Here is a 27,840-nt window from a genome sequence, read left to right as displayed (position 1 = left end):
ATCAAAACAGTTTGCCTCCCCTAACCAAGATGTCCTTGCTTGATTAATCTCACTGAGCTAGGTTTCTTCTTCCCTTCAAATGTGGTCTTTTTAGAAGATGGTTCAGTGCCACAACTACCAGCCTTCTTGTATACATTCTCCATGAGTTTGTCATAGGTGACCACACCTGTGAGAGCCTCATTCAGACAAGGGCTAAGCTCTTCATCACTATAGTGTCATCACTTTCCTCCCTGCAGCCCCTGTCTGCAAAGTCTCTTCTCTCAGTAACAGATTCCACCCTGGACTCAGACCTCCTGGAACTCTGAAAGCTGAAGAGTACAGAACTGTGTATGTGGAAGTTTTCCCTAAATTCTCATGAGCTTCAGACTCTCATGAGCCAGTGACTTTGTTTCCAGTCTTCTTCCATGCAGACCTGATACCGCCCATCCTACCCCCAACGCTGCTACCTCTTCCTGCAGTAGTTCCAACATGCATGACAGCACTGGCTAACTCCACAGGGTGGTGCTGCTGCTATGCCATGGCTATTTCTGCCTTAAACAGGACTCTGCTTGCTTCTGGGAAAATCTCTTTGGGGCTTGGCCTGCAGGATAGCAATTATTCTATGCCTGAGAAGATAAGCCGGATAAATCTGCAATCACATCCAACCACACCCAAAGAGCTGCAGGCAGTTTCTATTGCTTTTAAGAGTGCTTTCTTTCCAACTATTCCAGGTCTTCCTGAGTGCCTCCAGTGTGGCAGCAAGGTGTTCATGCCCACCCTGACTTTCAAGGAAGAAATGATGGAGGTGTTTAGCATTGGCAGCACTGCTGCCCTTCTCTGATGACTCCTGTCTCCTGAGGGCCACTGTGATTCCCATCGGCCTCTTAAAAGAATAAACACTATCAAGTATTTATTACTACAGCCTCTGAATTCACAAGCCAGCCATGGTCCCCAGCTTTCCACACTTCTAATACTGGGAATGGCTCTCTAATTATTTGTTTAGCGACATTGCCTGTTTTGAGCACAGAGGCATCTTTCAGGGAAGAGCCCTAAATGTTTTCCAACCTGATAGATATCTCAGATGATGGTAAATGTCTCTTAGACTTAGCTTGGATTTTGCATAACCCGTGATATAAAGGCAGTAGAGCATAGTGGTTAAGAAAGTGAGCTTTGGTGTTAGGTTGTGGGAGTTTGAAACTCAGCTTTGTTGGTTTTAGTCCAGGTAACCTTGAGAAACATCTTTAACCTCACTGTGTCTTATTTTAGTCATTCATAAACCAGAGACGATAACTGCACAGATCTTTCAGGGGTCTACGGAGGATTAGCTGTCATAATGTAGGCTAAATACAAAGTATTTGACACATAGGAAATATTCCACATGGACTAGGTCCCTTCTTCTTGCCCCTGCAGATTCTCTAGTTCCATTTCTTTTTGCACAGGCTTGCCTATGTTAATTTCCTGGGAACCGGCTTCCTCCTGCTGCTCTCTTTATATGCACTTTGAATGGCTTCAAGCCATCATAAGCCATCAGTTTAAGATATACAAAAAGGCTCTCATCTAAGCCCTCAGGACCTTCCAAAATATGTCCCCAACCAACCCCTCCAGGTGTATTTTCAGCTGTTCCTCCCAAGACCCTCCCTCTGGTCTAGTTGACCTCTCTATTCTCACTAAACCTCTTCACTCAGACCAAGACTGTATCCTGACCTCTTTCTCCATCTCTTCAAGCCTTACTCACCCTCTAAGGCTCAGTGGAAGACCTCCCCTCCTGCAGGAAGTCCTCCCTGACTAGGCAGAAATTCTGTGCCATCCACATGGTAATTAGTCACCAGCAGAATTATCTCTCTGCAGTTTTGCTTTTGCTTGCTTTTGCATGTGATCTTCCCCTCAGTATGAGAGCTCTTTGAAGAAAGGTTCTGTGTTTTAATAATTAAGGTTTGGCATTCAGTAGGTACTCAATAAAGGCTGGCTGGCTGGATGGATGAAGAATCATGGGTCTTAGAAGACTCCTATGGGCTAGACAGGGATGACAGTAAATCTCTGAATGCCCCTGGGACCTCTCGGGGACACAGAGGAGGGAGAAGCTATTCTTTACTACCTCTGGGAGTTTGCATGGAGCTGTGGGAAATGAACCAGCACACTTTCTTTAGCTGAATGTGTCCTAAAGTCCCCTCCACCTTTTCCTCAAGGCTGGTCAAAGTGGTCACTTGGCAGCTAGTTCTTCAGTGAAGGATTAAGGTTCAGGGTCAGACTCTGAACTCCAGTGGCAACTGCAACTTTTACTAATGATGTGACCTTTACAAGTTCCTTAACCTATCACAAGTTCATTAACCTATCACTATCTCAGTGTCACTGCCTACCTTTAAAATGGGGATAACCAGGCTAGGTGCAATGGCTCACACCTGTAGCCCTAGCTACTCTGGAGGCTGAGATGGGAGGATTGCTTGAGCCTGGAAGTTTGAGGCTGCAGTGACCTATAGTCGCACCACTGCACTCCAGAGTGGGTGACAGTACAACACTCTTTCAAAAACACAATAATGAAATAAATAAAATAAATAGGGATAACAACTGTTCCTACCTCATCTAGTTGTGAAGACTAAATGAGCTAATGCACATGAGCAGTGCGCACTGCTGCAGTGAACACCAATACATAACCTCTGTATGGATCATGTTGGCCTATAGGTTTGGACAGCATGACATGGAAAGAAAAATCAGACTCAAACTCCATCGCTACCACTTCTAGATCCCTGACGAGGAACATGTTCTCCTTCTCTGAAGCTTTGTTTACTTGTCTTTACAACAAAGAAAATCATGCCCATGATGAAGAATGGGGATGGAAATGAAACACTGCTTAGTAAGCATGGATATTACATTAAGTATAATTAAATATTGCCTATTAAACATGGAGAACAGTGCCCGTCATATATGGGGATCATAGGTATGTTCTCATTCTCTTCCATTTAAGTCTCCCTTTTCTGCCTGGCGGAGTGGCTGGGCTGAGATTGTGCTAACTGTAGGAAACAGAGGAGAAAATGCAACTTCGTGTAGAGGTTGGTGTGGGTCTGCTGTCACCTGCTGGATTGAGTAGGTAAAGACATTGCCAGGTGCTCTCTGCTGCCACCTTATGGTGAAAGAGGTTTCTGGCAGAAGAGCATATTTGTCTAGCCCTGCTTGTGTTCTGTTCCTCCTCACACCCATCCAACAATGCGTGCTCTCCCGGCGTGCCTTCTCTCAAACTCTACCTGGGGAGCACTTACCGAGTGCCAGATATTGTATAGACTGCGATTAAAAGATTAATGAGACAGAGGCTCTGGCATTGACAAGACGAGCGGTGCTCATTCTTTAAGGGACCTAAGAAATATGTGGGGAACTTTATTATTTCTTAAAATCACATTTATTCACATACAATTTGTTTTTATAAAATAAAATGCATGCTCTTTAAATGTATACATTGATAAGTTTTGACAACTGTATACGCACGTGGAACCACTGCCCCAATCAAAATACTGAACATTTCTGTTAACCCACAAAGTTTTCTCATGGCCCTTGGTGGTCAATCTCCACCACTTCCTACCCTAGGCAATCCTTGATCTGACTTCTCTTGCTAGTTTGTTTTGCCCTTTCAAGGACTTTGTATAAACAGAATTGTACAGTACACACTCTTTTGTGTCTAGCTTCTCTAGCACAACAAAGTGTTTTTGAGATTTATCCATGATTTTGTAGGTATCCGCAGTTTGCTTTCTTCTACTGTTGTGGTATTTCAATGAATAAATACATAATTTATCCATCCTCTTGATAGACTTTTGGACTGTTTCCAGATTTATGCTATGGAGCAAAAAACTGCAGGCACATTTGTGTATAAGTCTTTGGGGGAACTTTGTGAGTCCTTTGTGTGGTTTTTATTTATCTTGGGCAAATTTCTAGAAGTAAAATTGATGGGTCACAAGTAGATGCATGTTTAACTGTGTAAGAAACTGACAAATTTTTTCCAAAGTAATTATGCCATTTACATACCCACTACAAGAACTCCGATTGTACACATGCTCACCAGAGCTTACTAGTTTTCTTTGTTTAACTTTTAGCTATTTTAATGTATGAGGTTATATCACATTGTGGTTTGAGCTTGCAATTTGTTGATGATTAGCAATGCTGAGCATTTTTTCAGGTGCTTATTGATCATCTGTGTGTCTTTTTAAGAAGTGGCTATTAGAGTTATTTCGCCATCTTTAGTATTGACTTGTAAGAATTCCTTTTATATTTTGAATAAAAGTCATTTGTCAGATGTATGTATTTTCCCCATTGTGTGGCTCTAATATGAAACTCTTTTCAGTTTCATATTAGTGTCTTCCAAAGGGCAATTTTTAGTGTTGTTAAGGCCCAGTGTAGCAACTTCTTTTTCTTGTCTTTTCTTTTCCTCCCTCCCTTTCTTTCCTTTCTCTCCCTTTCCCTTTCTCCTTCCTTCCTTCCTTCCTTCCTTCCTTCCTTCCTTCCTTCCTTCCTTCCTTCCTTCCTTCTCTCCCTCTCCTTTCCCTTCCTTTCCCTTCCCTTCCCTTCTCTTCTTCCTTCCTTCCTTCCTTCCTTCCTTCTTCTTCTTCTTTCTCTTTCTTTCTCTCTCTCTCTCTTTCTTTCTTTCTTTCTTTCTTTCTTTCTTTCTTTCTTTCTTTCTTTCTTTCTTTCTTTCTTTCTTCTTTCTTCCTTTCTTTTCTTTCTTTCTTTCTTCTTTCTTCCTTTCTTTTCTTTCTTTCCTTCCTCTTTTCTTCTTCTCATTAGTGTTTTTTATGTCCTCTTCAGGAAATATTTGTCTAAATAAGGTTGCAAAGATACTCTCCTATGTTTTATTTTAAAAATTTTATATGGCCATGTATCACTTAATGACAGGAATACATTCTGAGAAATGCATTGTTAGGCAATTTCATCACTGTTCAAATGTCATAGAATGTATTTACACAAACCTAGATAGTATAGCCTCCTACTACAGCCTATTGCTCCTAGGCTACAAACCATACAGCATGTCACTGTGCTGAATACTGTAGGCAATTATAACATGATGGTAAGTATTTATGCATATAAACATATCTAAACATTAAAAAGTACAGTAAAAATACAATATTCTAATTTTATAGTACCATTATTGTATATTCAATGCATGACTATAATTGTGATTTAAATTTTTACTTAATGATGTACAGTGTAAGGTAGGATGTGAGGCTTTTGTTTTGTTTTGTTTTCAAATGGATATCCATTGAGCCAGCACCATTTATTGAAAAAACTTCTTTTTTCATTGAATTACCTTCAACAGAGTCAACTGAGCATACATATATGGGTCTGTTTCTGAACTCTGTTCTATTTCATTGATACATTTGACTATGTCAATGCCACTTTGTGTCTTTATTTCTGTAATTTTATGGTAACCCCTGAATCAGGTTGAAAGTATCTAACTTTATTCTTCTTTCGTAATTATTTTGACTATTGTAAGTCCTCTGCATTTTCAAATGAATTATATAGCTTGTCAGTTTCTATAAAAAGATCAGCTGGGATTTTCACTGTATTTCTTTGAACTGGTAAATAATTTTGACAGAATTGATATTTAAGCTTCTATTCCATGAACGTGGTATAGCTTTCCATTCATTTATGTTTTGTTTAATTTCTCCTAAAGTTTTAAGTGTAGATGTCTTGTACATATTTTATAAAATTCATCCTTAAGAATTTTATACCCTTCGATGCTATTGTAAATTATATTCCTTGTTATCATTTTTCACTTTTTGTCACTAGTAAACATAATTATGATAGATTTGATCTTGTATGCTGAATCCTTGCTAAATTCCCTTATTAATTCTATTATTTTAAAATAGATTCCTTTAGGATTTTATACATTAAAGATTACATTATTTCTGAGCAAGGACAGCTTTTTTTCTTCCTGTACAATCTGTATACCTTTTATTTCTTTATCTTGTGTTATTATGCTGGCTCGGATAGCCAGTGCACTATATTATGGAAGTAGTTACAGCAGATACCCTGTTTTGGTACCAGTCTTTGATAGAAAGTATTTACTGTATTACTATTGTGTATTTTGTTACCCACAGGTTTTAAAATTATTATTGACTTTTATCAGATTGAGAACATTATTTTCTGTTCTTCATTTACTGGTACCTTTGTTTTCAATCATGGATTAATGGTGAATTCATCAAACAATCTTTTCTGCATATTTTGAGATAATCATTACATGATTTTTCTCCTTTTCTTAGTTAATGTGGGGAATTATATAAATTTACTTTTAAGTGTCAAAACATCCTTACATTGCTAGGATAAACCTTACTTGGTTGTGATATGATTTTCATATATTGCTGGTTTCAATGTGCTTTTGTTTTTCAAGAATTTTTGTGTCTATATTTATGAGTAATATTGGTCTATAATTCTCATTGATTATAGTCTTCTTGACAGGTTTTGTTATAAAGGTCTTGCTGTACTTATGACATGAGCTAAGAAGTGTTTCCTTGTTCTCTGTTTTCTGAAAGAATTTGAGATATATTGTTATAGAAGGGCAAGCCGTGGACTAGGAAGATTCTTGACCTTATAACTTTAGACAATTAAACTGTAGGATTTTGTTTTCTTATTTGTAAAGTGTGGTAGATATTGTATACATTGCCTGGTTGTGGTGAAGAATAGAGGAAATGATGTCTGAAAAACTGCCTAGAAGTGCTCTTAGTAGGCCCTTGACATATGGGAGGTGTTTTGATAATTAATGTGATTACTATTACATCACTAGGGGGGACTAGAAATCTAGCACGAGATGATTATCATGGTCCTTTCTGCTACAAAATTCCAACATTCTTTTCTTTCAAAGAGCTTACTATTGAACAATTGCAGAGCTTTAAGAATTGATTTTAACTGTTGTCTTATGTGATCCCTCAGTAGCCTCCAGAGGGTGCCAGCATTGATGTAATTTCTTCCTTTAACAGATGAGGAAACTGAGGTTGGTGAGTTGGGCAATTTACCAGAGGCAACATGGTGGATTGGTTGATTGGTTGCTATCACTCATTGCGAAGCCAGAGTTACAGGCAAGGGAGCAACAGGGCTGAGGAGATACCTGTTTTCCCAGTTTCATAGCCAGTACAAGACCATTCTTTCACTGCTTGGGGGAGCCCCTTGGGAGAAGACACCTTTAAGAGTTTCCAACAAGAAGAATCAGGTCATGCAGTCAGCTGCTTTCTCAGCCCAGCTGTGGGAATGTAAATAAGTTTCTAACCTCATTGAATCTTAGGTTTCCTGTTTGGAAAGAGACAAGATCCACAACAGCCATTATTTTATTGGGTGGTTGTTGTATGGCGGGGGCTGTACTGAAGAGTCACACACATTGCTTAGTCTTCCCAACAATCCTGCAAGGTAAGTATATCAGCCACAGGTGAGAAAAGTGAGGCTCAAGGAGATTAAATAATTGATCTAAGGTCAAGAAAGATCCATATCCAAGATTGAAACCCAGAAATAACTGACTCTTCTTTCCATGTTAAAACTGATCAAATTGTACACTTTAAATATATGCAGTTGATTGTAAGTCAGTCATGCCTCAATAAAGCTGTTTTTTAAAAAGCATCATCCAGAATCAGACATAAAGGTTAAAGAGAGTAACAACAACAAAACAATAATTATATTCATGTGACTGTATGTGTACCGAAAATCATCCAGCTCCACAGTTAGGATTTGAGAATTTCAATGCATGTAAAATATGCCTGAATAAACTACTGCTACTAAAAAAAAAAAAAAGTAATTAGACCTAAACTTATAATTCTCAAACGTCACTGGATCGCTTATTGGCAGAAAAATCACACTAGACTTCATTAAGAGTAAATCATTCTCTCAACTCCTGCTCAGCTTTAAAATGCATTTTTTTCTTATTACAAAAGCAATACAGCCATGGCTCTTACACAACAACATTTTAGACTTTGGTGTATTTCTTTTTACTACTTGTTAGCACCTAGAAGTTTATTTAGATGTATATATGCATCTAAATATATACATCTCTATACACATATCACACATATATATGTGTGTTCCATATATATAAAATATAAATGTTTTTATAAAATATAAAAATAAATATAAAAGCAAAAATACAAAAAAATACAGCCATGGCTCTGATACGACACTTTACACTTTGTGTATTTCTTTTTCCTATTTTTTAAACATTGTTTATTTAGATGTATATATACATCTATCTATATACACTCCACGCATATATGTATATGCATGTGTGTGTCTATATACATACATATAATATACACACACACATATAATTGTAGAGCACATATGGAGTTTTAAAACGTAGGATCTTACCCTACAAATTCTTTTATAATCTACTTTTAACACTTATGAAATATTGGAATATATCATGAAAGGCTTACTATGTCAATGAAAGGTCATCTATTAGAATAAGAGTTTTACAGTTGAGTTCCATGATGCCTTGGGGCTCTTGGGAGATGCCTCGGGTGTTGGGGACCAGAGTAGTGAAGAATATAAAGGTCAGGTGAAAGACAGGAAGAGGGTAAGCAGTTGACTGTATCTGTCAGTCTCATTCAACAGAGTTCCTTTTATTTGTTCAAAGATTCAGTTTTCGTGTAACATATCATTTAAAAAAGGAATTCCATCACCAAAAATAAAATAAAAACAGAAATCAAGATCTATAACATTATTCTCATTTCTGCTTAGTTTCTTTTCAAAATGAAAATAGCTTTATTGTTTTATATCTGTAAAAGTAACAGCTACACATTTTTCAAGATTCAAAGAATCCAAAAATGTAGACTAAAACATTGAAAGTCACCCTTTAATCTCATTTCTCCTTAGACATTTTGAAGTGTATGTGTGTATCAAAATATACAGTATATGTATCGTGTCCTGTCTTTTTTCCCTAACAGAGCCCATTTTCCCATATCATTAGTTGACTTTTAAAACATGACTCCTGATGATTTATTATTTGTGTTATTTTATTAAGCCGATTAATAGGAAAAAAATACAAGTCAAACTTACAGTTTAAGGAGAACTAGGTTTTATTTTCTAAAATGCGTAGCTTTAATACATTGAATATTCATATAAACATTGCAAACGGAACATTCTGCATGTAAACAACTCCCCCAAGTTTTAAAATCTCAGGATGGCAGATTGTCATGCGGAAAGGGCTTCTCAAAACGTTTCCACTGAAATCTCCCTAATGGCAAAAGGAGGGTGTGATCCTGAATCCCCAAAGGGGAAGTTCTGGTGGCCTCTTCTAGACCCTAATGGCCTTTGGCATTTTTTGTTTGTCTTTAAATTTAACTTTTCCATCCCATGGCTATTTAACTCATCTGCTCTTCTCATACATTTAGTTTGTGTCAACTCTTTTTTATCATCACAAGCAGCACTGCAATGCATCTTTTTTTACATAATTCTTTGTATCTCCATTTATTTCCTTAGAGATAAGTTATAGATGTAAAATTATCAGGCCAATTGGTATAGATATTTTATGGCTTTTTATGTATATATGCCAAATTATCTTTCAGAAAGAAAGTACTAATCAATAATCTCATCATTTTATCTCACCCTCACCAATATTGGATGGCATTATAAAAAATGCCATTGATGTATGAAAAATACTATCTCATTACCGTCCTTATTAGTATTTCTTTGCTAACTGAGATGAAAGAATTTCATAAGTTTGTTAGAAGTTTTTGTGTCTTACTTTGTAGGATGTATGTTTTTATACTTTCTACATATTTTTACTTAAAGAGCATTTATTTTATTATTAATATTAATAATGTTGTTTAGAAAGAGCTCTTTATGGCCCAGAGTGGTGCCTCACGCCTGTAATCCCAGCACTTTGAGAGGCTGAGGCGGGCAGATCACTAGAGGTCAGGAGTTCAAGACCAGCCTGACCAGCAGGGTGAAACCCCATCTCTACTAAAAATACAAAATTAGCTGGGCTTGGTGGTGCATGCCTGTGATCCCAGCTACTCGGGAGGCTGAGGAAGGAGAATAACTTGAAGCCTGGAGGCGGAGGCTGCAGTGTTGTGCCATTGTACTCCAGCCAGGGCAACAAGAGTGAGACTCCGTCTCAAAAAAAAAAAAAAAGAAAAAAGAAAAAAAAAAGAAAGAAAGAAAAAGAAAAGAAAAAGAAAAAGAAAGAGCTCTTTAGGATTACAGGGCAGCCATCTTGTCATAAGTGATCCTTCGTTCCAATCTTTAATTTACATTTTAGTTTTACTTATAACGCTTTATCTTTGTCGGGTTTTTTTTGTTCTGTTTTGTTTTGTTTTGTTTTCCGTAGAGACGGAGTCTCGCTCTGTTGCCAGGCTGGAGTGCAATGACTGGATCTCGGTTCACTGCAACCCCTGCCTCCCGGGTTCAAACGATTCTCCTGCCTCAGCCTCCTGAGTAGCTGGGATTACAGGGCCTGCTGCAACGCCCAGCTCATTTCTTTTTTATTTTAGTAGAGCTGGGGATTTCACCGTGTTGCCCAGCCTGGTCTAGAACTCCTGAGCTCAGGCAATCCGCCCGCCTCAGCTTCTCAGAGTGCTAGGATTACAGGCGTGAGCCACCGCGCCTGGCCATCTTCGTAGTTTTTTTAAGTATCTTTTCATGTTGAGACAGTTATTCCTCAGCTCTCATTTCTGAGATCACCAAATGGCCACCTTCCAATATCACCAACAAATTACTTGCATTTTATTCTTACTGCTTTATGGTTTCATATTTATATAAATATTTTTATATAAACAAATAGAAGTTTAGAGACAGACAATGTATGTATAATAAGTTAAATTCACTTGAACTTTTTTTCTTTTCCTTTTTTTTTTTTTTTTTTTTGCTTTTCGAGACAGAGTCTCACTCTGTCACCCAGGCTGTGGTTTAAGGAAGGTGTTTTTTTCCCTTTTAACCAATTACTAAATTTGTCCTAACACTGTTGATGGTGAATTCTCTTTTTTCTTGCTGATCCCAAATTTCACCTTACTCACATCTTAATTCTTAAATCTACCAAGCTATTTTTCTTGGTTTTCCATTGTGTTCCATGGATCTATATTCCTAGTCTTGTGCCAACACCACACTTTTTACATTATTGTACTTTTATATATTTTAATATTTGTTTCCTTACATAAAAATTTTAAAATCTGTTTTAATTGTTTTACTGAAGTGTAAAATACATAGGAAGAGTCCACAGTTCATAGGTGAATGGCCCACTACATTTTTCACAAACTGACTGTGTCAGCCTAATCAGCAGCCAGATCAAGAAACAGAGCATTGCCAGCACCCCAGAAACACCATCCTACCATCAAACCATCAAGCTCTCTTCCAGCTGCTGCCCACTCCAAGGGTGGCAACTGTCTTGACTTTGATCAAGATTGGTTTTGCCTATTGTTGGACTTTATGTGATAAGAACCATATGGCTTCTCCTTTTGTATTTGTCTTCTTCCATTCAACTTTATGTTTTTGAGAGTCGTCCACATTGTTGAGTATAGTTTTAAATTGTTAATGCCCATTGCTGTATAATATTTCTTTGTGTAAATATGCCATGATCTATTCATTCATTCTACTATTGATTTGTATTTGGGTAGTTTCCAAACTTGGAACTGCTACAAATAATGCTGCTATGAATGTTCTAGTACCTTATGTGAACATATGCATGCAATTCATTGGTGAGCATATGTATGCACTTCTGTTCAGTCTATTCCTGGGAGTCAAGTTACTGGGTCACAGAGTATGTACATATTCTTCAGAGCAGATACTCACAGATAGCTTTCCAGAGTGGTTGTAGTAATTTACAATCCCGTTAGCAGTATATAAGATGTCTAGTTGCCTACACCCTTACCCACACTTAGTACTTTCTGGGCTATTTATTTAGCTATTCTAGTGCGAGTGACGCTGAGGTTTGAATTTCCATTTTCATGATGACTCATGAGGCCAAACATTTTTGTAGCTTTATTGGTCATCTGTGTATCTATGTAACTCTATCTTCAAGTTTTTTGCCTTCTTTTTATTGAGTTGCTTTAAAAAAAACTGACTACTAGGAGGTCTTCATATAGTTGGGATTTGTGTTCATTGTTAGATATGTATATTGCAAATATCATCTTTTACTCTTTGGGTTGCCTTTTCACTCTTTTGGGTCCTTTGATGACACCATTAATGTTTTAATACAATCTAATACATTACTTTTTTCTTTTACGCTTGCATTTTTGGTAACATGTTTAAGAAATCTTTGTCTTCTCCAATATGATAATCACGTTTTCTTATATAAGCTTAATGTTTCTTATCTTCAGATTTAGATGTACAATCCACTTGCAATTGATTTTTGCGTATGATGTGAGGTAGAAGGATCAAATATATCCTTTCATATGGGTATCCAATTGACCCAGAACCATTGATTAAGATGACTGTCTTTTCTCCACTGCCTAAGTGATATACACTGTGTGAATGAATATTACACAGCAATGAGCATGAATGATTTAAAACTATATTTGACGATATGGATGAATCTCACAAACATGGTTGAATAGAGGAAGACACATACAAAAAGGGCAGGCAATATGATTTTTTGTATGTCACAGATCAGGCAACCATGTATGTGGAGGACTGGAACCACTCTATTTTTTTTTTTTTTTTTTTTTTTTTTTGAGACAGAGTCTCACTCTGTCACCCAGGTTGGAGTGCACTGATGTAGTCACAGCTCACTGCAGCCTCAATCTCCTATGCTCAAGCGATTCTCCCACTGCAGCCTCTGGAGTAGCTGGGATTACAGGCACATGCCGCCATGCCTGAGCTAATTGTTGTGTGGTTTTTGTTTTTTTTTTTTGTAGAGATAAAATCTTGACATGTTTCTCAGGCTGGTCTGGAACTCCTGGGGCTCAAGTGATCCACCTGCATCCACCTCTCAAAGTGCTGGGATTACAGGTATGAGCCTCCATGCCCGGTCTCTATTCTATCTCATTTATCAACTTACCTATTCTTGTGCAAATACCACAATGTCTTAATTACTGAAACCTTAAAATAGATCTTACTCACTGGTAATATATGCCCTGTAGCTTTATTATTTTCCAAGGTTCCCTTGGCTATTCCTGGGTCTTTGGATTTTTATATAAATTTTAGTATAAGATTATCAATTACCACACAAATACCTGCTGTGATTTTTACTGAGATTGTGCTCGCCTGTTTTTGATCTTCCCAATTAACTTCATTCTGTTGATAATTAATAAAAAATCCCCTTAGATTTTTTATTCAGATTTTATTAATTTCATAATTTAATTCGTGGTATATTGAATTCTTTTTTATTATTTCATGACTGTGGACACTGATTTCTTCACTAGACCATCAGAAACTGTTGGAGAAGTTCTCGATCATATAATTCTTTTGTTTTCTGCATAATTTTATGGAATCTATGGTCAAATAACATTTAATATGTGTTTCCTGGATATACCTCATAAACTCTTGCAAAGTGATCTTATCAAATACTTTTCTTGAATATTCTGGCGTGGGTGCTCCTTTGCTCTTCTCTTCATTAAATTATTTATTTGAGTATTTATTAATTCACCCAGGAGAGCCACTTGCATAGTCTAGTCTTAGACAGGTATTCACAAGTACTATGCATTGTGCCATCTGTTAAATATTTAGGTACCTTCCTTTTCTTTAGAAAGCTTTCATTCCAATAAAGACAATGAATGCAAAACCAATTATCTAAAATGTTGTCTTTTAAGTGCTAGAAATTTAGAGCTGTGGGAGGGCTTAACTCTAGCTGAGAACCCATCATGAGATTGATAATTGTAGTGAAGTTGGAAGTTGAGCTACATCTTGACACATGAGCAGGCATAGAGTCCACGACTCAGGGAGGAAACAGGGAGCATTCTGGGTGAGAAGAAAAAAAGTCATGAAAGCATGGAAATTCATTCATCTCTAAGAAGTATGAATGTAAGTTCAGTAAAGCTGAGAAATAAAAGGGTGGAATGAGAGACAGGTGAAGCTGAACATATAGGTAAAGGTCAGATTATGAATGGCTTTTTTTTTTTTTTTGAGATGGAGTCTTGCTCTGTCACCCAGGCTGGAGTGCAGTGGCGCGATCTCGGCTCACTGCAACCTCCGCCTCCTGGGTTCAAGCGATTCTCCTGCCTCAGCCTCCCAAGTAGTTGAGACTACAGGTGTGCACCACCACCCCCGGCTAATTTTTGTGTTTTTAGTAGAGATGGGGTTTCATCATGTTGGCCAGGATGGTCTTGATCTCTTGACCTCATGATCTGCCCATGTTGGCCTCCCAAAGTCCTGGGATTACAGGCATGAGCCACCGTGCCCAGCCCATGAATGGCTTTTTAATATGAGTTGTTGATTTTTTTTTAAATTTTACTATTTAAGGTGGTTAATTTAAGAGAGTGTCATGATCAGATTTGCATGTGAAAAATATTACTCTAATAACACAGAGGAGGGAGGACTATAGTGTGCAGAGGCAGTTAGAAGGTTACTGCTATGGTCCAGCTAAGAGATAAGAGCCTGGACAAAGTCATTGGGAATGGGGGTGGTGATCGAAATTATTCCAGAGGTGAAATCCTTGTGACTTGGTGATTGACTGGGTGCAGGTAGGTGGGGAGGGCATCCTGGATGTCATGGGATGTCACTTGCTAAGCTCCAAATTGCTGCCTCTGGGTCACTGGGTTAAACAGAGCAGCTATTCTGAAAGTATGCCAGCGTGTACCATTGATTGGCAGCTGTGTGAAAAGGCACAGGAAAAGGCACAGCAAAAGGCTGCTTTATTCTGTTTCTCAGAATAACCACATTCTTGCCACATGATTTCATTGTACAGGATTTGTAGGTTCTTTTGCGTTTTATCCATCTGTGTATTTACTGCTGGTCTCCTGGGAAGAGAGAAGACAGGTTATTTCAGAAATACAAACCCAAAGCAAAAGCATTCCCTCCACGAGACTGCTCTGAAATTAGATTAGTTTGTCAGATTAGATTGGAAAGGAATCTTAAATCATTTCCTACAAACTGCTCATTTTGTAGATGAGGAGGCTACGTACAAGGGAGGAAAAATGATTTGTTATCCAGTAAAAGGAACCATGGGCTTTATCTGAAGATAGTGAGAAACAGCAGATCAGCATGGTTAAAAAGAAGGAATCAGATCGCTCTGGGCTCTGCTGCTTACCAGATGTGCAATCTGGAAAGTGTTATTTAAGTTTATCTGAACACCAGTGTACTTGACTACAAAATGGAGTTGCTGCAAGAATTAAATAAAAAGATTGCGTGTTCACAGGGATGATGCATCTGAGAGCTCAATGCATGTCGGTGATGATGAAGATGAAGATGCTGTGAGTGATGATGATGATGAGGAGGAGGAGGATGTAACTGAAGGAGCTTGGGCTTTGCCATCAGTACAGCTGAGTTAACATGTCTATTACTAGTTGTTTGACCTTGTTATGATGATCTAAATTCTATAACTATCAATTTAATTACAACACATAACATAGAGATAAGAATCTTGATCTTGCACTATTTGGAGAATAAAGCACAATAAGATGTATATTTAAAGTATCTAGCACAGTGCCTGGCACAAGGGAAACGGTCAACTAAAATTTACTTTCCATCTCGAATCCAGACTTCTTTTTCATCTCCTTCTTCTCCTTCCCTTTCTCCCTCTTCTTCTTCTTCTTCATCCTTCTCTAATAAAATTATTTTTATTAATACACTTTATTTTTTTAGAACAGTTTTGGTTTCACAGCCAAATTGAAAGGAACACAGACTTCTCATATAACCCCTGCCCCACCTGCACAGCCTCCCCCATTATCAACATCCCCCACCAGAGGGGCACAGTTTTTACAACTGAGGAACCTACATTGACACATCATTATCACCCAAAGTTTATGTTAGGGCTCACTCTTGGCATTGTACATTCTATGTGTTTAGACAAATGTATAGTGACATGTGTCTATGATTATAGTATCATGCAGAATAGATTCACTGCCCTAAAACTCGTCTGTACTCCTCCAGTTCATCTCTCCCTCCTACTAATCCTTGGAAACCTCTGATCTTCTTACTATCTTCATAGGTTTGCCTTTTCCAGAATGTCATATAGTTGGAATCATACAATTTGTAGCCTTTTCAGATGGGCTTCTTTCACTTAGTAATGTGCATTTAAATTTTCTTCAAGTCTGTCCATGGTTCATTTATTTTTAGTGCTGAATAATATTCCATTGTCTCCTGTATGGTAGTTTATTTATTCACTCACTGACTAAAGGACATCTTGGTTGCTTCTAAGTTTTGGCAATTATGAATAAAGCTACTATAAATAAAAGTGAGCAGGTTTTTTTGTAGATGTAAGTTTTCAACTCCTTTGGGTAAATACCAAGGAGCATGATTGCTGTATCTCATAGTAAGAGTATATTTAGTTTTGTAAAAAACCACCAAACTGTCTTTCAAAGTGGCTGTGCCATTTTGCATCAATACCAACAATGAATGACAGTTCCTGTTGCTTCACATTCTAGTCAGAATTTGTTGGTGTTCTGCATTTTGGTCGTTCTAATAAGTGTGCAGTGTATTGTACTGTTGTTTTGATTTGTGTTTCTCTGATGGTATACAATGTGGAACATCTTTTTATGTAATTATTTGCCATCTGAATATCTTTGGTGGGATTTCTGTTAAAGTCTTTGTCTCATTTTTTTTTTTAGAATCAGGTTTGTTTTCTTTTTGTTGAGTTTTAAGTGTTCTTTGTATATTTTGGATAAGAGTTCTTTATCAAATAGATACGCCTTTTGCAATTATTTTCTTCAGGATCTGGCCAGGTAACACCACAGTGTTCTCTTGACAGGGTCTTTTGCAGAGCAAAAATTATTAATTTTACTGAAGTCCAACTTAACAATTCTTTTTTCTGGATTATGCCTTTGATGTTGTATCTAAAATTATCTCCAAACTCAAGGTCATCTAGATTTTCTCCTATTATCTTCTGGGAGTTTTGTCATTTTGCATTTTATACTTAGGTCTGTGACCCATTTTCAGTTAATTTTCAGTAAAGGTGTAAGGTCTGTGTCTACAGTTGTGGGTTTTTTGTTTTTGTTTGTTTGTTTGTTTGTTTTTGCATGTGCATGTTCAGTTGTTCCAGCCCTTTTTGTTGAAAAGACTTTTTTTTCCTCCATTTTATTGCTTTTGCTCCATTGTCAAAGATCAGCAGGCTATATTTTTGTAGGTCTATTTCTGGGCCCTGTATTCTGTTCTATGGATCCATTTGTCTCTTTCTTCCCTAGTACCATGCAGTCTTGATTATTATAGCTTGATAGCAAGTCTTAAAATCAGGTAGTGTCTCCAACTTTGTTCTCCTTCAATATTGTACAACCTTATTTTTTATCTTTATGCTATATTGTCATTTATTCGTTATCCGGATATCTAAAAATATGTATTACCATCATTACTCCTGAAGTCGCTCTTCTCCATTCCACATGAATTTGTTCTCTACAATGTATGTCCACCTCTCTTGTAACTTGTAGATAATGCCAGATACTGCCACTCCACTCAGCGAATCCCTGGGTCAACTTCGGGACAAGGGCAGTTCCCACAGGGAAATCCTCACCTTTCCAGAAACTGGAAGCATTAAATGTGGTCTCCCACCTGGTTCTTACATCTCCATCAAGACAGCATTTGACAGATATAATTAATAATTTATTGTTTGGAGACATTTGCTAGTTTCCTTGCTTCAGCAATTAAAACAATATTTTATCTTTTCGGTTGTTGTTTTTGGAGGGGTCCTAGGAATGACAGTGGAATGAAATGCTTCTGAACCCCTTTTCCTGAGCGAGGCTGATTTCCTTCAGATACTACAAAAAAACCTAAATAGCCCTATACTCGGGGATCTTTTGTAAAAGGGGCAGGTCTTCTGGCTGTAATGCAGACAGACCAGCTTGACAGCTCACTGTGACTGAACATGACTGAAAATCAGGTCAGGGATTGTCACCCGAAGAGAACAAAAAGGTTGGTAACCAGTAACGAAAATGTCCCTGTTGGTTGTAGATGGAGGCGCATCACAGAACTGGCAAGTGCCCGCCTCGGGGAGGTCCATCTTTTCTGGAGCTGCAACATCCCATCTGTTTTCTTTTATGCCTTAATATCCCCAAAGTCACTCTCGCCAAACGCTACAGAGCACATATTTATTGTTTTAATTAAAGTGAGTAGGTTTGAGGATTTTAAAAGAGAACTTTGAAGCTATCCAAGGGGGTTCCAAAATCAGAGAAGGGAAAGCTTACATCAGAATGCATTAGAGTGAGAGCCTCATCCCAGGCTTCCTGATTGAGGTATGAAAAGAGCACTGAGGTTATCTCAAAGGACAGTTCAGGGACAGAGGAATGGCAGTGGGTCTGGAAGGGGTAACAACTTGCCTGCAAATTTTTTTCTTTTTTTTTTTTTTGTGGAAGAAAAGGAGAAAGGGAGCAAAGAAGACGGAGAAACACTGCAACAAGAAACGTTGAGGCTCATGTCTTTGTTTTGTTTCTCAAAAGATTCCATTAGACTCAATATGTCATTCTAAGTGCACCCGGATATAGTGTAGATTTAGATAACTCTCTCCTCCCTTTCTGACCTTTATTATGACTGCAAAAATTCTGTGTGTGAGGGATAAATAATGCATGCTCTCAGCCAAGAAGGGAAAGAAGACCCAAGGAAAAATTGCAGAATAGAGTGAGCAACATCTTTTTCTCTAGTATGTTTTTCGTTTCTGACCTACTTCCTCCTACCTCCAACAACACCCCTTGCCCTCTCTTCTCCAACAATCAGGACCTGAAAACCTGGAAGAAGAGTGCTGGAGAGCATAGGTTTGGGAGTCAAACCTGCATTTAAAATACTCACAGCGATGACATGTCAATTGTGTGATCCTAGGCTAGTCCCTTCTCTTCTCTCTGCCTTGATCTTTGTAAAATGAGGATTCCCATCTTAGTGTGCTCGATATCAAAGGCTTTGGAAGGACAATAAATGAAGGTGTATGCAAATGAATGTTCTCCACTGCTCCATGGGGAGCAGACAGAAAGGAGAAAGGAAGTCTATTCTGGTCAGTTGTGGGCCTGACACATTAGGCGGTGAGCTGCAGTGGATGGAGTCACTGAGCTCAGTGAGTCTAGAATTACTTCATAGAGGTAGGAGAGAGCCCAGAAACCTAGTCAGAGGCCCCAGTCTGGCTTCAGTGGCAGCAAAGGGAACAAAGGCTTGACAGTCACCTGTGGGCTAAGGGGCTTGGTGTTTTGCTTTTGTTTTTGTTTTTTTTACCATGTCGAGAAGTCAGAAACCCTGTGCTTCCTGCAGTTAAACAGAAAGAGATGAAGAGACAGCATTGAATTCAACTCAGTTCCCAAACTGAAATCAAAGACGAGTCTCACACAAGAATAATTTTTCTGTCTACATGTATGTTTGTTTCTTATTCATGCCTCTATTTTGCTGAGGACTGTTTTCCAGCTGGTGGTTTAAAGGAGGCCCCAAGCACTTGACCCTCAAACGTTTGGATTAGAAAATGAGGTGGGAAAGGAAATGACTGTAGGGCAAAAAAATCAGCTTGGTTACTCAATGCCTGTGGGAGGAAGTTGTAAGCAATAACAGAAATAAAGTTTGAGGATTGTTTGCTCGTTTGTACATTGTCTCTGACTCCCCAGTTGCACACCTAATTAAGAGTTGGACAGTTAGGCAAACAGTTTAAATGTATGATAAGGGAGTTTGGGATTCACACACAGTATAGGAAGAGGCACATCTGGTCCTTAGAAAATCATGGGAAGAAGTGTCCCTGCAGTGTGTTTTTTGGAGCCCCAGCCCCTGCTGCTCTGCGGGCATTTCTGAAACTTTCTGATACTGCTTTAACTTTCTGTGTCTTTTCACTCTATCTCTGGAACATTAAATGTTAGAGATGGAAGAGATCTCCATGGAGGCAAAATCCGAGTATTTTCAATGCTTCTGCTCTCTTGGTGCCCAACTTCTCCACTCTCCTACCTATTTTCCTCCTAGACTTTCCTTTACCCCTTTGTAAAACTAGCCTTCAGAGCCTCCATTTCCTATTAGGTTGATATGCCTAGGTAGAAAGAGAATGTGTCTGTGTGGGTAAATAGAACCATCTCTCATGAAGGCGGGAGAAAGCAGGTATTTCTGATTGACCTCAGTGCTGGTCCTCACCATTAGATCTCTGGGAAGGTGAGAGGGTGGAGCTCCTCTGTGGACTCTCTCTTCACGCCCTGCCCGTGGATGCACCAATATAAGTTTTCTACAGACAACAAATGGTTTGGGGTAATCACAGAAGAATTCCCTTTCTTGTTCCTGTTCCAGTTTCACTGCATGTTTCAGAATTACAATCTCATGAAAGGAGTACAGCTGAAAGAAGAGAGCTGAGTTGCTGTGCGTAGTAGAACTGTGGCACTGCTGGGCAAAAGGAGGCAACCAGCTTGCCAGGGTGAGGATGTTGAAAGCCTCAGTGCTGATCCTGTAACCCAGAGAAATCCTTGACTCTAGATGCAAAGGGTAATGGGAAAATTTGCTCAGGAATTGCTTGAGGAATCTGCACAATTAGCTTCTTCCATTCTTACTTCCTATTAGAGGCATCCTTGCCATTTCCATGGCAACTGGGAGGCTGCATGGGTGTCACTGAACCATTACTTGAGGAGAGATGGGAGGGCCATCAGGTGGGGTAGGTAGGTACAGAGGCTGAGAACTGTAAATCTTTTTGTCCTTACCCATGGTTTTAACAGGGTGAGCCCCAATAGCAGATGCAGGAATGTAAGGATCATTATTCATTTTGTGACCTCAAGGCCCGAAATGCCCATCTGAAGTCATAAAGATGTGTGATGCGACTAGAGATTGACACTAGAAAGATCCTGTGGCCCTTCTTTCTATCATAGGCTTGGCTGCCCTCTTTTCTTCCTCTGCCCACAATTGTCTTCCTTTGCCTTCTTCTCCAAGCCTCTGTCAGAGGGCGAACTTAGGACCAGAGTCAGGGAAAAGACATACTTTTCTTTTGCAGGGAGCTGGCTGGTTTGAGGGGGATGGAAACTATAACACAGAGGTTAAGAGCAATGTCTGCTTTCTGGCTATGGGATTGTGACTGTCAGTTGCTTCATTAGTAACATAGAAATGATGATAAATCCTCCTACATATAAAAGGCTGCCATGAGGATTAAATGGGTTCCTACATGTGTGACACTTCGTGCCTGTCATGTAGATGGTCCTATAGAAGCAGGGTGACTCTATATTCAATGTGTCTAGAGTCGTCCTATTTGTGCCTATTTTTCCAGGGTAATTGTTGATTGGCTCCCTTTACATTTCCAAAATATCTAAGGTTTGGGTGCTAATTATGCTATTGCTCTGTAAATTGTGTTACCTGTTTTACTATGGGCAGTGATCCAGTATTTTAAGACTTAAAGGGTGAGTTGACACAAGCTAGGAAGTGAGGCAAGCAAGAGTTTGGCTTTGGAGCATCTGCAACCAACCCATTCAGGTTTAACTGCATTTATCTTGGAAGCGAAAGGACACCCTGTAACACTGAAGTTTTGCCCTTCCCCACCCACTGCCATCTCTTGGTGAAATGTGCCAAGAACCAATAAGGAAACAGCCCTACCAAGGTCCCATTCAGTGATGCACATTCAGAAGGCAAGTTTTGAGAGCTCTGCACAGGGGTTGCTTTCTTCTCTGCTACAGGTCAGATAAGTAAGATCAGGGTGCTGGGTCACCAGAGAAGCAACAGAGTCATGAGTTACCAGATACACAATAACTATCTAGAGATGACCACAAATGCAAGACCTTCTTCTCTGGGAGAAGGGCTGGGGTCAATCTTGGCAGAACATTGCCACAGGGACCATCTTGCCTTTACGTTGCCAGAGTAGCAGGTTCACATCTCAACTGGAGGGTAGGTCCTTGGGTTCTTCAGATTATGATCCATCTATTATCTATCTATCTATCTATCTATCTATCTATCTATCTATCTATTTTTCTATTATCTATGTATCTATGTATCTATCTATGTATCTATCTATCTATCTATATCTATCTATCTATCTATCTATCTATCTGTCTGTCTTTACTGCCATCAATACAATATCTGCTTCTCATTCTAACACTCTAGACCCTGGAGTCAAATCCAGCTCTTCCACTAACCAGCTGTGTAAACTTGAGCAAGTTCCTTATCTTTTCCACATCTCGCTTTTCTCTTCTGTAAAGGGAGGATGATAACCGCTTCTACCCCATGGGGTTGTCTGAGAATTTTAAGCCATTTATGCCCTACTCATAGCATGTGCTTGGTGCACAGCAAGCACTATAGTAACTATTGATGTTATTAACACATTATTTCCTTCCTATTATCCTTAAGAGGGAGTTCTTACCTTCTCATCTCATCTCTTTAGTTTTCTTAATGTAACTCTAAATTAAAATAAAACTCTTCACTTTGTTAGGAAGAGGACCATGACTTTCTTAGGCCCGACTAACATTTGCACTCACCATTTTGTTACACAGATGGGCAAACCAGGAAAACAGAGCTCAGTACAGAAGGGAGTTGGGCTGCCTCTGTTCCTGTTTGGCTCTGTCCTTGAAGAAAGTGATAAGAAGTGCACAGATTTTGGAATTAAACAGACCATGGTTTGAATTCTGGATCTTCCAGTTGTAACCAGGTGGCATTGGGTAAATTACTTAACCTCTCAGAGCCTTAGTTTACTAATGATATAGGACTTAAGAGGAAATTATTTAGGCAGATAGTGAGGATATGGGAGTCCTTGGTAAGGTTTTCCTTTTTTAAGGAAAAGTAGCCCCCAAATCCTTTCCTTTTCTAACAAACAGCATCCTGTAGAATTGAGCGGCAGACATAGACAAGCAAGCTGGAAGCTTGCATGGGTGAAGGCTACCTGGGACTAGGAATGTTCAAAATGGTGGCTCCATGTCCTCTTCTCTTTGCCAGCCATGTGTACAGTAAGGAGCAGACAACATGGCACCAGCCAAGTGAAAAGCCCATTTGCATAAGATTAGGGTGGGGTGGCCAGTCTTACCCACATGCTATGTAAGCATCACACACCTGGTCCAACCAATCCGTGGACCCTATGTATATCAGACACCGTTTCCTCAAGCCTGACTGTAAAATCTGGTGCACTCAACCATGGGCCAGAATTCCCATTTGGGCACCCCTCTCTCTCACAAGAGAGAGAGCTGTTCTCTTTTCTCTTTCTTTTGCCTATTAAACCTCCACTCCTAAACTCACTCCTTGTGTGTGCCCGTGTCCCTCATCTTCTTGGTGTGAGATGATGAACCCTGGGTATTTACCCCAGACAGCTGCACCACTTGACTAATATATAATACAGGGAAAATTGCATGGTTCTTATAGGGATTAATGTGTGAAAAATTCCTAGCACAATTTCCGCCATGCAGCAGTATTCCATAAATGTTGACTCCTTGTCCCTTCCTGTTATTAGATTGTAAGCTCCTTGGGGGGAAGGAGGCTGTGTTTATTCATCATCCTACCTCTCAGCACTTAGCACAGTGCTAGTAACTGAGCAAGTAATCAGTCCGTATTCACTACATGAGTGCTGAATGGATAGATTTTTCGTGCATTACATACCTTCTCATAAATAAATATATTAACTTTCTACTTACTGCATCATGGCTAATCACTGCTAGAGATGAAGGCTTTGGGGATTTAATGATTTTTGAAAACTATATTCAAGGTTAAATTACGAGTCAAGCCAAGACTTTAAACTGCTGGAAGCAATTTCCTCATATTTCAACAGTTGCTCAACCTCATTCGATTTATTTATGCAAAGCCTTCGAACCCCTCCTCCTTGTATTTTCCCACATCCTGAGTATGCACATCATGGCAGCATCCTTGCTGCATTTCCCTGGAAAGAAAACAAAGGCATTGAACACAGTTTAAGGCTGAAGTGCCTCAGGCCTTGTGTTGTCAAAAGGAATTAACTAGAAGGTGAGGGGATGTTTGTCCTTGACATCACTCACTTCACTTCCTTAGTTCTGCATTTACTCACAAAGTGCGAGGGATGGAAAAGGGAGATGGATTTTGAAATTGGCTTTTCTCCTGGCCTACCCACAGCTAACTCATGAGCCTCATTCCTCCCTAAAACTCCATAAAGGGCTATATCTGCTGGTGGGGTGGCTGGGGTGGGGCTGAAACTGCTTTTGCAAAGATTACAAGAGTGGGAGAAGTCTAGTATGGCTGACTCCATCTTCCTTCTAGCCTCACAGGTAGGGCATAGGCCTAGCTAACCATAGGAAGAATTTAGTTTACATTTAACTCTGAAGCATGGATAATAACAGTTCCTCCCTAAAATGAATCCCCTGCTTACTCAGGGACTGGAATTTCCTTTGTAAGACTAATGAAAGACCACAAGAGTAGGATTCTGGGAGGGGCCTGAATTCTGCTAAGATGGAGATGTAGCTAAAGGATAACCAGCCTTGTCTCCTAGCTTGCCTTTCTATAATCCCTTGCTGCTCAGGAGTCATGTGGCCAAAGGTCGCCAGATCTGTGACTTCCTCAGTTGCTTCTATAAATAACGTCACCATTGTAAAGCCTCAGATTGCTCTTTTGAAATGTTTTTAAGATTTTTGCATTCTGACAGCCAAATGACTCCACCCATATCTGGGACTCAAGACTCAACTGGTCCTGTGGCCCCCACCCAGAGGCAGACTCAGCACATGAGGACTGAATCCTTATGAGTTCATCCCCAGCCGATTAGCAGCATCCATTCCCTAGCCCCCTGTCCCCCTAATTATCCATAAAAATCCTAGCTTCTAAGTTCCTGGGGAGACTGATTTGAGGTATAACTCCCATTCTTCTGCTTAGCTAACTCTGCATTAATTACACTCTTTCTCTACTGCAGTACCATGGTCTCGGTGAATTGGTTTTGTCTGTGCAGCACTTAGAAAGAGCCCATAGGGCAATGACAGAGGTCTGCTTGTTCAAGGTTCCCTTTGTTCTTATGCCTCCTCAGCCATCTTCTTCTCATGGTCCTTGGTACTTAGGATTTCTTGGTCTCCTTGGAGGCATGTCTGATGGGATGAGAATTAATCAAACAGGGCAATTCCTTCCTGCCTGGAGTGGTCTGGGAGTTTCTTGATTTTTTCTCTGGATTTTAAGCTTCTCCAGGGCAATGTTTTGTTTGCTTGCTTTACGTTGTTAGTACCTAAGACTGAGCATCTGGCCAGATACAACAGCAATCATTTGGAAGGGGAGGGAGGGAAGCTTCTGGCCCTTCTCTGTGAAGGACAATCACATTTTATTTTATGAGAGGCAGTCATTTTCCTGAGGTTGTAACAAAGACTTTGTGTATGTGTTGTCAGGAAGGGGATGGATACTGTTGGAGACACTTTCTGAGAAACAGCAACTGTCTCTCTTTATTAGGTAGGGACCTGGGAAGGTGTAGACCAATGTGCAAATGGATCCTGTAGATCCACAAGGCCGAAAAGGAACAAGATGGTAACCCTGATCCTAGAAACATTTGATGAGGGAAATAAGCAGGCCAGAGAATGGTGGCAGTCACCAGGGTTCATGGGCTGAAGAGAAGGGGCCAGGTAGATTGCTCAGGGAGACCTGGTTGAAGTTCAGTGTGTAAATGAGTCCGGAAGGGTCTCAGCACCTGGTTCCCCTGACACGGTGTATAGACCTGAGTAACAACAGTTGAATATGTGTGCATGTGAACGAAGGGAAATATAACCATAGCTCCCCACTGTGTGGTGATCTAGGCCAGCACCAGCATGGCCTTGGCTGCGGTGGGAAGTGTCTCTACACCTGTATGAGATCATTATTCCACAGTGACCTCTGGTGGTAGTTTGGAGCAATTGCACTTGCCCTTGGAGGAGATGGCCCTGATTGATATTTTAAAGCAAGCTTGTCCAACCCGCCGCTCAGAACAGCTTTGAATGTGGTCCGACACAAATTTGTAAACTTTCTCAAAACATTAAAAACATTTTTTTCTTTTTTGCTCAGCAGCTATCGTTAGTGTTCGTGTATTTTACGTATGGCCCAAGACAAATTCTTATACCAATGTGCACCAGGGAAGCCAAAAGATTGGGCATCCCTGTAATGCAAGAGTGACTGACAAAGCCCTGGAGCTCTGGGATAAGTGGTGAGAATAAATATAGGGAAGATAAAGTAATATCAAGAAGCAAGGAGAGAGATTCTGGACTTCATGTTGATTAGGAGAAATGGCTTGAGTGATTCATTTAACAACAACAAAAATATGTGACTATAATTATACCCCAATTACTGAAATATCTCATACCAGTTGCAAAATTTTTATTTAACTATTTTACTTATTTATTTATTGATTGACACAGGGTCTCACTCTATCACCCAGGCTGGAGTGTAGCAGCATGATCACAATTCACTACAGCCTCAAACTCCTGGGCTCAAGCAATCCTCATTCCTCAGCCTCCTGAGGAGCTGAGACTATAGGCACATGCCACCATGCTTAGCTAAGTTTTAAAATTTTTTGTAGAGACAGGATCTCACCATGTTTCCCAGGCTGGTCTCAAACTCCTGGGCTCAGGCCATCCTCCTGCCTCAGCGTCCCAAAGTGCTGGGATTACAGACGTAAGCCAACACACCCAGCTGTAAAACTTATGTCGTGTGCAACGCATATAGGTGGATTTCAGGGCATGTTTGTTGAATGAAGAGGATGGAATTAAGGCTTCTAAATCCACACTGATAGAAACTTCACATACTTATCCGTTTTATTTCTTACAAGCTGATAAATGTTGTTATCTTCATTCTACCGATGAGCCGTTGAAGGGCCCATCTCCAGCAGTGACTGGTAGAAACAGTATTGGAACCCAGAACTGACTCCTGAATCCTTGTCAGCCCTACTCTGTCATCTCCTGGGTCAGATGGGATGCTGCCGGGATGTCTGCCTCAGCCTCGGGCACTGAGTGGTGAAACAGATGATTTGGATGGATATAGTTAATGGAGGCCTGGGGTCAGTGAAGGTGATTCAATTGAAACAAAGTCAAGGAAAGTTTTTACAAAGGGAGACGTGAGGCGTTTTCTCCTGAGAGTTATGATCTGGTGAAAGGATTATGGTACTGAAAATCCTAGCAAAGGCATCAACCAGCAATACGTGTGAGTTCCATTAGTTACAACCGTCTGCTATTGGGGATAGGAAGGGAGAAGGGAATAAAAGAAAGTAAGCTAAAGGTGTTTGTATTGAAAGCCAGAAAAAAAAAAAGGAAAAAAAGGTCAGCCAGGTGGGAACATAAAAAAGAAAAAGATAAATATTTTGATAAAACTGATGCACTGAGATCATTCAATTGAAAGAAATGTTAAGTGCATATGGGTGATTTTGCAAGAAGTCCTGCCAAAATCATATGAGGTTAATTATGTTGACCCCCATTTTCTGCTCCCACACTTGACTGAGGGCATTCCAGACTGGAAATGACACCACTGCCCTCAGTAACATGTCTACAACAACTAATGATCTCTCTGGAGTGTAGCTCAAGTTCCTAGAGTGCAACTGTAACTCTAGAAGCAAATTGGCTTTGCACTAATGGCTTCAGCATAATTGCTAGTAGTTTCTGGTCCATTCTGGCAAAAACACAAAGAATGCAATTGTTAAGTGCTTTTTCTTTCTTTTTTATTTTCTTCTTTAAGGGCCTATGGTTCATCTTGCAATATCAGAGAATATGTAACTGCTGGAAGCTCATTTGTGCAGAAGCACTGGTTAGACCAAGTCCCAGGAGGGTGGGGACCTGAACTGCCACATGCACATTGTACCAAAGAGCCTGGCCCATGAAAGTAAATCAGTGGATACTTGAATAAAAAGAAGAATATGTGCTGAAGTTTTGTTTCTTTGAGGACAATTTTTTTTTCTTTCCATAGTTTTGAGCATCTCTGGTGTTTTGAGATTTCTGCCAGTCTTTGAGGATG

At 39.6% G+C, this 27,840-nt stretch overlaps 1 long non-coding RNA gene across 1 annotated transcript; it reads left to right on the top strand.

The window, feature by feature from the left end:
• Positions 1-15,229: 15,229 nt before the first annotated feature.
• LOC112610293 lies at positions 15,230-27,748 on the top strand. The gene is made up of 5 exons (XR_003116305.1): positions 15,230-15,365; positions 17,974-18,254; positions 18,380-18,636; positions 22,434-22,598; positions 27,565-27,748. It is a non-coding gene; the product is annotated as an uncharacterized LOC112610293 (long non-coding RNA).
• Positions 27,749-27,840: the final 92 nt, after the last annotated feature.

This window comes from Theropithecus gelada, chromosome 16 (genome assembly GCF_003255815.1).
Source record: "Theropithecus gelada isolate Dixy chromosome 16, Tgel_1.0, whole genome shotgun sequence".
Taxonomy (NCBI): domain Eukaryota; kingdom Metazoa; phylum Chordata; class Mammalia; order Primates; family Cercopithecidae; genus Theropithecus; species Theropithecus gelada.
The sequence above is the reverse complement of the archived record's forward strand: the minus strand, read 5'-3'. Positions and strand labels throughout refer to the sequence as shown.